Source organism: Hordeum vulgare, chromosome 3H (assembly GCF_904849725.1).
Source record: "Hordeum vulgare subsp. vulgare chromosome 3H, MorexV3_pseudomolecules_assembly, whole genome shotgun sequence".
Classification (NCBI taxonomy): Eukaryota; Viridiplantae; Streptophyta; class Magnoliopsida; order Poales; family Poaceae; genus Hordeum; species Hordeum vulgare.
This window is the reverse complement of record NC_058520.1, coordinates 194,279,377-194,294,551: the sequence shown is the minus strand read 5'-3', so window position 1 is coordinate 194,294,551 and position 15,175 is coordinate 194,279,377.

Genomic DNA, 15,175 nt, shown 5'->3' with positions numbered 1-15,175 from the left:
TGTACGGGGCTCGACTCTATTTTTTTATTTCATTTTTCATTATGTCTTTTCTCATTCTATTCTCTTTCTTCTTCAAATTAATTCGGGATTCCCAAATTTCAAAAGTGATGAGTTCTAAAAAAATGTTCAAGAAATCATAAAATGTACGTGAATTCAATTAACTTTTGGAAAGTATGAAAGTTTCGTGGATTCAAAAATTATTGGTGTATTTGTAAAACTGTTTGCAAATTATGAAATAAATCGTGATTTTGAGAAAATAGTTGGGAAATAAAATCATGTTTGTGATTTTGAAAAAAATATTGTGTGTTAAAACATATTCGGGAATCTAAAAAAGTGTCCATCAAATTTTAGAAAATGTTCACAAAAAGTAAAAAAAACATAAATTATCCAAGCCGTTTATTTACATGCAAGTTAAATCTACATGCAAGTCGTGTTGAAATAGAAGACCCGTCGAATCTTGAACTGCACTTTTATAGGTTAAGATCATCTTTATTTATGTCGTAATTAAAAATTCTAAGTTTATAGACTACTTTTTATAAATTAAGAGCACGTGACATTCTTTTCTCCTGTTACAATGCACGGATCCTTTTTCCAGTCCTTACTATATACATAGAAACAATGGCCCGTCCAGAATATTGACACGCACAAAGCTATCAATAGTCCTGTCCAAGAGCCAGTGTATTTGTACAAAAATGTTCTTCATTTCCTGCCTCCTTTTTCAGAAAACATACACTAGGGGTGCCTGGCTTCAACCTATACCTGTTAAAAAAGAAAATATGTATTCTTAATTCGTCATGTTATTTTATAGAAAATTCCTAGTATTTGTTAAAATCAACCTGCACGTCTTGTCATTGATTCCTGCATCTGTACGTCAATTTCACCCCGTCATGTTCCGTTTGCCTCTCTAGGGCATATAGATGTGATGTCGGGCTTGTTATTGGGCTTTCTACAATCATGTAAAAAATGATTAGGTTGTGGGTCGAACTCACGTCCTCAGCTACATTACTAACGAGGAAACCAACTAAGTCAAGTTCTGCTTGTGCCCAATGAAAGTTACGTTCAACAATTACATAATATCACATAGGTACTTTGCATCAATTTCCATCGCTATATATACATGACAAGTTGTGAGAATCACCAAGCCGTTTACAAAACGAGGGTGAGGCGTGGGTTTGATGGCTATACTTGATAAAAAGAAAGATACAAAAGAATACTAGTAGAATGCCCGTGTGTTGCCACGGGCTTTTACAATATTTTATGAGTTATACAAAGGTAATGCATGTTATTTTTTATATGTAGAGACTATATAACATTAGCACAATTACTTCATAATAAAATCCACTTTACTTCCAATGAAAAGTCAAAACAAAAAAACAAATTAATGACATGTTCATGGAACAAATTGAGTGATGATCAAACTAAATCAATTACAAATTATTAAGATCTACTTGATACCCTTAATAAATTCTCGCACAATATTAGGAAGATTGTTTCTAGCTTCATTCCCACGATGTTTTAGCAAGTATAATAAAAAAAATGTTTCCTCAACTCATACCCATCCTGCACAATAAATATGTGCAGTGAGCACAAAAATTTCACGTTGAATGTCTTCAAACATGTAATGGACAATACTCGCCGTGCAAATCGGCTTGATAAGTTCTTTACCGTTCCACAAGAGCATAAAATGGAAAACAAAATAGCCAGACGCATCCCTGCAATTTCCTAAATCAATACTATATAAAATAAAGTGATAGCATAATTAAATATTTATATTATGAATTCATTACCCGTCAGTGGTCGTTGAAATACCAGACGGAAATAAACGTTGCCATTTAGATATATCGGAATTCCAGTCGGGTTGCTTTATTTCGAGTGCATCTTTGAATTCCCTCGCAAAACTTTTTAACTTCACTACATGCCTCAAATTTTTATTCTCTGACGACTGTGATGTATGAATAGGGTCCATAATGCATACACGACGTGCCTCTTTGTCGATGACGTACAAGATGTATAGGCCGATGTATGCATACGGAAGATAAATCTACAGGTGGTAGCAATTAGGAGCAACAATAAACCATGACAATAATAAACAAAATACAATATTTACCATGTTGCACGATGACACGTTGTTGTCAATCACAGGCCAGCCATCAAAGAAATGATCCCAACGTCTCAATAGTTTCCTTCTCGTAAAACTTTTGACCTCGTGTTGACTCCGGCATTATGGACTGGGTACAGAAGTAATTATTATTTCACCGTGTTGATACTAATGAAAATGAACAAATAATTATGACAACTTACACAAAAGCGCATATCCATGTAGTGTATAGGAGGGTCTGTAAACAATACTCCCTCGTCACATGCAAGTATACGCACGGCAATGTTGAAGCAATCATTGTCCATACTTTGTTCCATGTTAAGTATGCCTTGAATTTTTTGAGAGTTAAGGACATTGGATCAGGTGTCGAGGTTCGGACCCATTCCTTCCTGCAAAATGGATGGTAAGAATAATAATAAAATATACTTTTATATTACATAATTATAAATATAAATGATTCTTACTCCAAAGATTGAGCATCATCGATCGACATGATGTAGTTGCATAGCCCGGCAAGTAAATCACGTTGATCAGTGGGCATGACGGGGATTGGGGTAGGACGTTTGTCTTCGATTCCGTTTGGTGGATTATCCAGGATCTCAATATCGGAATTAGGTAAGACAACTTCATCATTAGATTGGTTGTATAACGGGCATCCTTTTAGCTTATTCAGTTCTGAATCAAGCAATATAACAAGTAATTTTTGTCAGAAGTGTTTCATATCTTCCTGGAAATATTAGAAAAAATCATATTCAATATGATATATTGAGATTTTTTAATGGGATAATGTATGAAAATGAATACCTGGGTGAACTCATAAGATAATGCATCTTTTGTCCAATATTCCATATAATTTAACATGAATAGTCCACATGATGCGCTATAATATTATAAAATAATGCTTTAGAATATCATCCAGAAGAATCAAATAATCTTGTATCAAGTAATACATACAATACGTTATTTTCCTATAAATATTATCCGTTAAATGATATCTTTGTGTTCATGGATACCAAACATAATAATTTTCAGTTTGTGATGAACACTTACCCATCCGTCTGTGTTGCCTCCTGAAACTGTTCTACAACCTTCCATTTTATAACATTTAGATCAAGCCACTTATGATCTCTTTTAAAGTTTGAACTATGTTCTCCAAGTTTCAGACGCTTTTCAAGTCCTAGTAACTGTTTTATATGTGTAAATAAACATTAGGGATTAAGACAAACAAAACTTATGTCAAAAGGATCAAGAATAATAGATAGTTACCGTAGTGCCAAGTTCAATCCGTTTTTCCTTAGCACCAAGTGAGTCTAGTACTTGAATTTCATGTCTTTTGGCATTGACAATTGCTAGATACCAATGGTACCTTAGGATGTTAATCGGAATGAATAGCTGGTGTAAACATCATATAAGTTGCATGCACAATTAGATATAAATTATAATATAAATGGATTCATCTAAAAAATACATCATTATATGCTTGTATATTGAGGTGAGACTAACCATATCTTGTTGTACATAAGTATTAACATTTTATACGATGTGACGATATTTTGATGGGCATATGTCTTTTTCTCCGTCTTCTTTCATCTGCCCAGATACAAAGGTACTAATAATATATACCTTTTCACCCATCCTTTCTCGTAGATGGTCGCGAGCAAGCATACAATATATATAAGCATTTATCACCTGTAATTCCAAGTTTATAATTTATTAGAGTAATAGATATTACACATGGTTCATATTAATTAGTAAGTCCAACGTGATGCAATTGGCCTTACACCGTCTTGCAAGAACATATCATCTCTCATAAGGCATTCTAAATCATCATTTGATAACAAGGCATCTCCAATGTGTACGAACTTGGTTTTTTTGGGGGCAGACATGATTGATCCGATGACTGTAACATCTTTACGGGTACAAACATAGTCTGTCGTTACGATACAACAATGAACCAAGTTAGTATAAAATATGAGCCAAAATACTTGAATAAAAAGGCAATATGAAGAAGTAAATATTGCTAATTACCCAGACAAATACCTTGTGTTCTAATATTCAAATTGACATTAATTTTTGGTTTTTATGAGATATCAAAGGTTCCACGTCATTGTGTTGTAAACAATTGGGTCGATACTCGGCCCCTTTTAGATATGCCGCATCAGAAACCATGTCGATGGATTGTTTTCGTCCATGTTCAAAATCGATATCTATGTCTCCTATATTCTAAAAATAATAATATAAAATAATAAAACTTTTGTATTATCATGAGTAACATACATACGAAGAAGGATTAACTATATGCACCTCTTCTCGTGATGCTTCAGTCTGGTCCATCATCGTTACATCAGTGCATATGTGAGAACCCATCACTTTCTATCTATAATGAAATATAAACGGTATTTTATATTGCATTATATAAACATATATAATAATACATAATAAAATATAAACTAATACAACTGTTTTATTTTGTAGAAACATTTTTTTCATATTATTAAAAAACACATTGCATTTCTCTCGGAGCAAACAACCAACTATAATGTTCATATTTAAATAAGCATTATTCTGAAATTTCTTAAATCATTTAAATATTTATATAGGCTAAGCGATCCAACGTAAAACAAGTATATTCAGTTTATTCTTTGGGAGTTGTTATTTTTTTTATACTATGAATATATCTAATAAGTTTAAAAATTAATTTGTATGTTCCAATTATAATATAAATGTTTTTTAGACAACTTTTAATCTATATTTTTTTCGTAGAGTTTTTTAGACATTTTTCATTATTTTAAACATTTTGGGCATTATTCATAGAGCTAATTTGTTGATTCAAGGCCCAAATTGGCTATCCAGCACGACCCAACAATGTTTTAAAAATACTTCACCGCACGACCGAACAGGCCTCGACTCCCTCAACCGCACTCTCTCCGTTTCCTATCGAACACTAACCACTCGTCGCCTCACTCCTTATCCACTCCACTCACTTCGTCTCACACCACGGCCCCTCTCGTCCCTTCCCCTCCACCCATCCGTCGGCGGCCAAATGCGGACACAGCCGCCCCGCTCGTCTCCCCTCCCCTCAAGTCCTCTCCCCCACGGTGGCGCCGACAGCGACAGAGAGCTCTTCGTGATTTCCCTCCTCCTCCTTCTACTCTGCCGGCGGAGGACAATCGATTTCCATGTCCTGGTTTCTAAATCCACGCGTGTTTTCACACGATTCATTCTGTCACCGTGTCGCGCCCCCAACCACCACGTCCCTCTTGCAGCCGTCAATTGTGCCCACTGTCTCCCTCGTCTCAGATCCCTCTTCCCGTCCCTGCTTGCTCCTCCTCCCGAAGCCCACACGGTAGTCGCGCAGCAGTTGTCATACCATCGCATGTCCCCGGAGGACCTCACGCCCCCCCTCCGCCGCCGGTCGTGGCATCCACGGGCTCCAACCCCTACGTGATGTCCTCGCCGTCCTCCAAACTGCCCGCCAAGAATAAGTCACCTACCACTTTGAGCTGAAATGAACCTCGAGATTCGGATTTTGAACTTTTTAATCGATCTAGGCTGAGGAGCAAAATTTATCCAACAGAAATCATCCTCCAGATTCGGATTTTGATGTAGGCACTTCAAGGCCACCTGTTAGATGCAGGTAAATTGCAACAAATATCGTTGATATCAGCAGTCTTATGAATCCATCTTTAGGTGCTATACACTTGTTATATGGTAGTTGTCTTGAGGTACTTAAACATCAACAAGAGTGCATGAAACCCTTTACAAAGCCATTTGTCTCCAGTATCCTATAGTAATAATTTTACTGCATGCTCGTGGAGTTAAAATTAAGTGTTAATTTTTTGGAAGTGGTAAAATTATGTTCATTCCAAATTATTTTAGTTCGGTCCTCTGCTTTTTTACTGTTTATTTATTGATGAAGATAGCAAATATTCTTATTTTTAAATACATGGAACAGGGAATGACAAAGAGATCCCAATGGGAGAGAGATGTGTGATAAAAAAAGAGATATCAGATGAGATTCTTCACTCTAAGGTGTTGTTGCCGCTACTATTCGCTTTTACTGGTAAAGCTGAGAAATAGAGGGGGGAGACTTTGTGATGTTGTAGAGCGGGGGAGAGGCGGAGAGGGAGAGGGAGGGAGGCAGAGAGGGAGAATCGCTACATTGTTTATTGACTGAGGAGAAGCACCGATTCATTTGATACTATCGATGTATTTTAGTTCACCTATAGAAGCACCGCTGATGTAACATGGTGCGGTCACATGTTAGATGTTCGTGAAGATAAGGTATGCACCAACGCTACTTTTAATTCAAATTAGTCTTGTTTTTCAATTGTCATGTGAAGTGTTGTCAAGTTGTCTAAATGGTGCATTTATGCTAAGTAGGTCACTGGAGAGGGTGAAGGTTCGGTCATGAATTGCTACCAACGACAAAGATAGTCATTATGTTTTGCACAAAAGTTGAAGCTACTGGTGCGCCCGTTTGATGTTTGGAAATGCCCGGACATATAAGGGAGAAATGAGCTTCGATTTTGAAGATGACCTTAATTATTTGTTTAATTCGTTTGTATGCATTGTAGCCCGTAGCAATAATTGGACATTTTACAAGCTGTGATTTTGACATTGCTTTTGTTGTGGCCTAGTCCATGGTTTGTAGGTGCTGCTTCTACTGGTAGATCCCCTCCTTGGATTCTCGTTCGATCTGTGCCGGTTAACCACTGTTAGATTCGGTTGGTGTGCAGGTTAAGAAACATAAAATCTCTTAAGCATGTGGTGTTACTATAGTTGTCCTTCTATAAATTAAGACGCACTTGCTAATCTTTGTTGCATTGTTATTAATGACTCTATAATTGTCAACCTGGACATTAACAGCACTCCAGTTTTTCTCAACCTTCTTCACCATAATTTGTGTGATTGTTATATATTTGTTTGAGTGGTTCGATGGTTTTTTCATCTTCAACATTATGTAGTGTATTTGTATCTCTGTGTTATTACATGATAATTTCATTTCCTATGGTGGTGGTTGTTTCTTAAGCGTAATCAGCCTATACCTTCAGAATATTTATGACTAACTTTTCTGTGAGTTGTGCTGAGAAAAAAAATTCCAGGATCAATCCTTTTACCACCTCCTTTCAGATGCACGGCATCTGAGCTAACCTAAAGGTAGTGTTGTTGAGTTAAGAAATAAAATAGATTCTCCTATCATTTACTTATTTGTGTACTTGACAGGAGAATCTATTATGGTCTGAATTGTGACAGTAATGAAAAAAATGCCTAAAGATTAAATCTTTCACTACAACACTGGGATTGAATGTTCAATTTTATTTCAAACCTTATTCCTAATTAGTCACCAAGATATAATTTAATATGTATATTTCTGATAGTTGGCAGCTTGCAATATTATTATTTCTAATGAGGCTACTTGGGATTACAGTTTGTGAGCTATAGCCAACCTAATAGGATTGCTTGATTAGGTTTACAATGAATTGAAGTGTCTATTAGATTTTGATTACCTGGCAGTATGTCAACTCCCGTTCTTCATTTGCAACTTGATAGTGTACCTGAACCAGATGATCCTAATCTAATAAATATTCAACTTTTAGAGAAGTGGAAGATCTAGAAAATTACGCACCATGTTACATCAGCGGTGCTTCTATAGGTGAACTAAAATACATTGATAGTATCAAATGACTCTATAATTGTCAACTTGGACAGTAACGGCACTCCTGTTTTTCTCAACCTTCCTCACCATAATTTGTGTGATTGTTATATATTTGTTTGAGTGGTTCGATGGTTTTTTCATCTTCAGCATTATGCAGTGTATTTGTATCTCTCTGTTATGACATGATAATTTCATTTCCTATGGTGGTGGTTGTTGCTTAAGCGTAATCAGCCTATACCTTTAGAATATTTATGACTAACTTTTCTATGGATTGTGCTGAGAAAAAAATCTCTAGGATCAATCCTTTTACCACCTCCTTTCAGATGCGCGGCATCTGAGCTAACCTAAAGGTAGTGCTACTGAGTTAAGAAATAAAATAGATTCTCCTGTCATTTACTTATTTGTGTACTTGATAGGAGAATCTATTATGGTCTGAATTATGACAGTAATGAAAACATGCCTAAGGATTAAATCTTTCACTACAACACTCGGATTAAATTTTCAACTTTATTTCAAACCTTATTCCTAATTAGTCACCGAGATCTAATTTAATATATATATTTGTGATAGTTGGCAGCTTGTAATATTATTATTTCTAATGAGGCTACTTGGGATTACAGTTTGTGAGCTATAGCCAACCTAATAGGATTGCTTGATTAGGTTTACAATGAATTGAAGTGTCTATTAGATTTTGATTACCTGGCAGTATGTCAACTCCCGTTCTTCATTTGCAACTTGATAGTGTACCTGAACCAGATGATCCTAATCTAATAAATATTCAACTTCTAGAGAAGTGGAAGATCTAAAAAATTACGTACGTAGAGGAACTCGACTTGGCTGTTTTGATCCTTTGCTCCTCCTCGTCAATGTACTCCTCGACAATTTTCCCTCCAGGCTTGGATGTTTTGATCCTTTGCTATATGTGATGGGCGAAGGGAGAGCAAGGAGGGGGGGTGAAGGATGGGGCAACTGTGTAGTAGATCCTGGCGTATTCATTATCTACCATATATTCTTGTATGGCGGATCTTTTTTCCTTTTCCGACGATTTCACACCTGTTAATAAATTAGATCCTTGTATGGTGTAGATTTGTTTTCCTTTTTCCATCGATTGTACACCTGTTAATAAATTAGAAAGATGTCAAAAAAATCTGAACATACTATATTATTAATTTTTCATAATTAAATAAGGAACTTCTCATTGATTACATACATACTAACATATATCTACTACTAAAGTAGTAATGGTCAAATATTTCATAATTTTTTATCCAGTTATTTCTCACTAATAATTAATACCTTCATTAAAATATCGAGTTATTTCTCTATGCATTTTTCCTGCTTATCTCTTCTTGTATGCTTTCACCTAATTGTATAAATGGATAAGCAAGTCAGTTATGTACAACATGTTATACCCTTCTATTTATTTTATCTGGATGTTACAATCTAAAATGAGATGGTTGAGTGTCATAACTCCCTCTTGTTGTATAGTAATACACTGTTGATTTAGAATCAAAATATTTTGCATTCCAGTTTTAGGAGCTCAGTGAATCATGCTTAGCCGTTCTAGGTCAACAAAATATCACTACCCCTTGTAATAGTCAACCCAGGTCTTGATTACATTACACTTACACACCGATGTTTCGGCATTGTTCTGTTATTCCTTCGGTGGCAGTAAGATGAGCAATGTGCATTCTGGGATTCATTTACAAGGACATCTTTCGAGAGGTCACAATTAAAAACCTTCTCAGCAATCCTTCATTTGGTGCCTGATCCCTTGCATCTTTCGAGAGGTCACAGTTACAACCACCTCCATTCGCATGATTTCTGACTTGTTGTTACATGGGCAGCGGCTTCATGTACACCTACTTATCACAGTAACTCTTTCAGGCAACTTCATGATGATGTCGTCAAGATTCGATGAAGTTGATCAGTTTTTTCATGGTCAGTTAGTTTTTTCCTTAATTTCTTTATCTCCTTGAAAAGCAAATGCTAATAAATTGATCAGCTGCATGCATGTTAACTTCCATCCAGAACAAGAAGAAAGGGAGGCTAAATAACATTACCAGATGATTTAAGTAGATCCGGAACCATGTACAGGTCCAGACTAAGATGTATTTATGTAGATCTAGAACCATGCACAGGTTTAGGCTCAGATGTATTTATGTAGATCCAGAACCATGCACGCATGGATTGAGATTGTAGTGAGATTAACATAGAGAATACCTTGAAGATCCGCGATGTGCGATGATGTATGCGGCTGTATTGAAGATCAGCGTTGAGGACGATCAAGTACACCGATGAGGACGGCGGGTATCCTTTACGCGGTCGATGACGGTGCAACAGACTGCCGCCGCTGACGACGACGGCGGTCTGAGGGAGCCCCCCGGCAATGACGGCAGCGGCGTAGGGTAGTGATGTGTGGCGGGGCTGTTATGCGATCGGGGGAACCTAATGACGATCGGCGGTGTTATGACGTTTTTTTTCAAAAGTGAATAAGCTGTTTTTGGAGCGTGCGGAGACAAAAATTAACCAGAGCGGTGGGAGGATGGACAAAAAAAGACCATGTGTGGTTTTTTTTGGCATAGGCATGGGATAGAGCAGCTCACGTCATGGTCTTTTTTGGTAGCGTGCGGAGACGAAAATTAACCAAAGCGGTGGGAGGGTGGACGAAAAAAGACTGGTGAGCGTCGGCTACCAACTGCCCCTTTAGGAGTAGATATTAAGAAAGGAAAAAGGAGAAGCTACAAATGGGATCATGGGATCTTCACTAATGTAGAAAAGCTTAGCTCCATGGTAAAAAAGGACGTGGACACTGGACGCCATCAATACAACGCCACCACTAGAATTTAGAAATGGTGTTGGAGGTGACGCCAACAATAATTTGAATACCTATGCCGTTGGATAGGGTGACACGCAGGTACTGTCATATTTAGCTAGTAAAAAAATATGTCGAAATTTAGTGAAAACTAAACATGCTAGCAATTCATAAAAGATCCTACTAGCTTCACAAACTAAACATGTCAGAAATTCACAAAAGATAGTACCAACTTCACAAACTAACCGTTTTACCAAATTCACAAAAGAAAAGTACCAACTTCACAATGTAACGATATGTCCCTCTTGACACTATCTAGTTTCGTCTAAGGATTAACATAAGCTCACGAAGCTTATTCATATCCATCTGCCCCCTCCATGATGTAATGGGTTTTCTCTGTCTTCAGTTGAGTCCTCTCCTTCAGAACTTGTATTTCCTTCTTGATCTCTTATCTCGAGGTTCAGCGACTCGGTCTGACTTTCAAGGCTGAAAATATTATCGTAGACAACTGCATTGTCATCGATAATCTTATCCCTCTCATTCTTTAGGGAGTCATTCAACTTCTCCAGAGCCTTGATGGTACTCTTATGTGACGCGATCAACTCGTGATTGAGCACGTCCATGTCGCATGTGTGTTGCACAACAGGTGTTAGAGAAGGCAAACCTTGTACGTATAACTTGCAAGGGTGTCAAATAATCAATAATTAATTAATGATTAGATATATGGATGTTTGCAATGCTCATGCATATTTTTTGTAACCTTAATTACCTGGTTGGTGCTCGCATCACCTTTATCTTCGACATACCACGACCAGTGATCAGAGGAGCCTATCTAGATGCTAGAGTCGGCCATGCTATAGCATCAAATAGAAAACCTTGTGATGTAAAGTTTTAGAGTGTATTCTCAAAGAACTAAGTTTCTACAACAAAGAACTTAGTTTGTATGGTTTTTGGTCCGATTTTCCTCATAAATTGGGTCAACTTATTTAGGTATTCGGTCCAGTTTTCCTTATAAACTAAATCAGCTAAAGCTTAAGGGTGACTCTTTGCTTTGACAACTTTTTGAGCAATATATTCAGGTGGGGATCCCTCCCCCGATGACCGTTCAAAAAACAAAGAACTTAGTTTGTGAAGGTTTTCAAGCTATTACTTGTCAAGCTATTGGGATACAATTGTATATTACTTGTCAAGCTATTGGGATACAATTGTATATTACTTGTCAAGTTATTGAGGTACAATACCATTCTTAACTACAACTATCATTGTAAACTTCTTAGAAAGTCAGAGTTGCCAAATAAAATGGTACCAAATTGTTTTCCTCAAAAGGAATCCAAAATCAGTCATCCAAGAATAGGTATGTCAACATGTCTATCAAAATCCCTATGGACTGTTGTAGCAAGTTGCATGAATTTAGTAAATATGATATTGCATGACCTCTGTAAGAAACATCTCCTAAGGTTGGCTAAATTTAGTATGTGTATCTCTGCTCTTAAAGGAGCAGTCTGCGATCGTGATCGTATCTTCCATTCCGAGGTTTTCGTCTATCCTTCCATTGTTTTATTTTCATCTGGTTTGGTTTCTCTAGCTAAAAATGTGTCACCGCTCAAACTCCTCCCTCGATCGACGTTGTGTGTTTTCTCTCTTCCTCCAACCTAGCTAGGGTTACCAGCCCCTTCTCGTCCTTTGCCGCCGCATATTCCTCTCTGATCTCGCCGGGAGCAGCCAACAGGACCCCGTCGTCGTGCCTCCCTGTCTCTCTTCTCCTATTTCTCCCTACCTATCCATCGCCTCTCGGCTCTATAAATACCCCAATATTCTAGAAATCCTAGAGGAGTCGACGAAAAATCGTTTCAGCCACCACAACTTCCAGAAGCCCCGAAATCCAATTTAGAGCCCTCCGAAAAGGAGGGGTTCATCATCCTCATTGGTGCTCCTCCGATGATGCGTGAGCAGTTCATATCAGACCTATAGGTCCATAGGCAGTAGCTAGATGGCTTTCTCTCTCGTTTTTCTTCTCAATACAATGGTTGCTTCAAGGTCTATTTGATGTAACTCTATCTTTTGCGGTGTGTTTGTTGGGATCCGATGAATTGTGAGTTTATAATCATACCTATGAAACTATATCCATTCTTGATTATTATAGCCTCGTATTTCTTCTTTGATATTTGGTTTTTGTCTGACCAACTTAATCTTTTATCTTGCAATGGGAAGAGGTGCTTTGTGATGGGTTCGATCTTGCGGTGCTCAATCTAAGTGACAGAAAGAGACATGACACACACGTATCGTTTCTATTAAGGATACAAAGATGGGGTCTATTCCTACATGAATAGATCTTGTCTACATCATGTTTTCACTCTTAAAGTATTACTCTTTTTCTCCATGAACTCAATACACTAGATGCATGTTGTAAAGTGGCCAGTGTGTGGAGTAATAGAAGTAGATGCAGGCAGAAGTCGGTCTACTTGTCTTGGACGTGATTCCTATATACATGATCATTGTCTTGGATATCGTCATAATTATTTGCTCTTCTATCAATTGCCCGACAGTAATTTTTCTACGCGTTATTTGCTATTTTCTCGAGAGAAGCCACTAGTGAAACCTACGGCCCCGGGGTCTATTTCACATCATCTATTTGCAATATCTATTTTGCTATTCATTTTCCATTTAATTTTCTCTTTTATTTTCAGATCTATACTATCCAAAAAAACAAAAAATACCTTGCTATTTGCCATTGCTTTATTTGCATCTACCAGTCTATCCTTTCACTTTACCCACGAGGGATTGACAACCCCTACAAGCGTTGGGTTGCGAGGATTTGCTATTTGTTTGCAGGTATCGCTTACATAGTCTTTTGGATATTCATACTAGATTTATACCTTGGTTTAATAACCGAGGGAAATATTTGTCATCGTTGTGCTACATCACCCATTAAGCTTGGAGGGAAACCAACGCAAATCAGTGGGGAGTCAAGATTTCTGGCGTCGTTGCCGGGGAAGATCAAGTTAGGATCTATCAGCTTCGTACACATAAACTCTCATCTCCTTGCAATTACATTATTTGCCATTTTCCTCTCGTTTCCTCTCCCCCACTTCACAAAAAATTGCCTTTTTATTTGTCTTCCTCCCTTTTGCCTTTTTCTTGTTAGATCTTTTGTTGCTTGTTGTCATCATGAGTGACTTTGGTATGGCAGAAATAGATGATGGTAGGACTCCTAAAATTGGACGTTCTAGTAATCTGGATGGTAAACTTTTGTTTTGGGAAAAGGGAATGATATGGGAAAGGAAGCTATCTAAGAGTTCTTTAATTGTGTTGGAACTTTGACTTGTGGTAATATTCCTATACTTCAAAGAACCAAAACTTTTGCAGAAGCTATGTCATCACTCGTTCTGAAACTTGAGAATAGATTTATCCGTACTCATCCTACTTTGCAAAGATTTTTTATGAACTACGTGTTATAGAAGATACTAAAGCTAAGAAGATAGCCATCCTTGTTCTTATGAATGAATTTGATCATATAGTGCGAGAAGCTTGGGAAATTTTTGATTTTTATGGTATGAACCGTGAAAAGCCGGTAATAAATGAGATCCTCTATAATAGTGATTATGTTTTGAGACATTTACTTGGTAATAATCAAATCTTTGATGATAATCCTAAAAAGGAATTTCCTGTTTTAGATGTGATCCAACAAGTTTTCAATAATGTTAATCAACAATATTCTTGGATTATTGCCGGTAATCAAAGGGGATATGTGGATGGCAACTTGATAATGCTAACATTTATATGGTTAATGTGTTTCAAGTTATTTTTGAAAAATCTCCTCACAAGAACACATCTATGGAAACTAAAGATGACAACACTTGAATCTATGCTTTATGCCTAGCTAGGGGCTTAAAACGATAGCGCTTGTGTTGGAAATATGCCCTAGAGGTAATAATAAAGTAGTTATTATTATGTTTCCTTGTTCACTATAATCGTTTATTATCCATGCTAGAATTGTACTGATTGGAAACTCAAATACATGTGTGGCTACATAGACAACATTGTGTCCGTAGTGAGCCTCTAATGGACTAGCTCGTTGATCAAAGATGGTCAAGGTTTCCTGACCATAGATAAGGGTTGTCATTTGATAACGAGATCACATCATTAGAAGAATGATGTGATGGACAAGACCCAAACTATGAACGTAGCATATGGTTGTGTCAGTTTATTGATATTGTTTTATGCATGTCAAGTATATGTTCCTATGACCATGGGATCATGCAATTCACTGACACCAAAGAAGTACCTTGTGTGTATCAAACATCGCAACGTAACTGGGTGACTATAAAGGTGCTCTACTGGTATCTCCGAGGGTGTCTATTGAGTTGGGGTGGATCAAGACTGGGATTAGTTACTCCGTGTGACAGAGAGCTATTTCAGGGCCCACTCCATAATGCAACATCACAATGAGCTTGCAAGATATATGACTAAAGAGTTAGCCATGGGATCTTGTATTACAGAATGAGTAAAGAGACTTGTTGGGTAACGAGATTGAACTAGGTATGGAGATAGCGACGATCGAATCTCGGGTAAGTAACATACCAATGAAAAAAGGGAACTACGT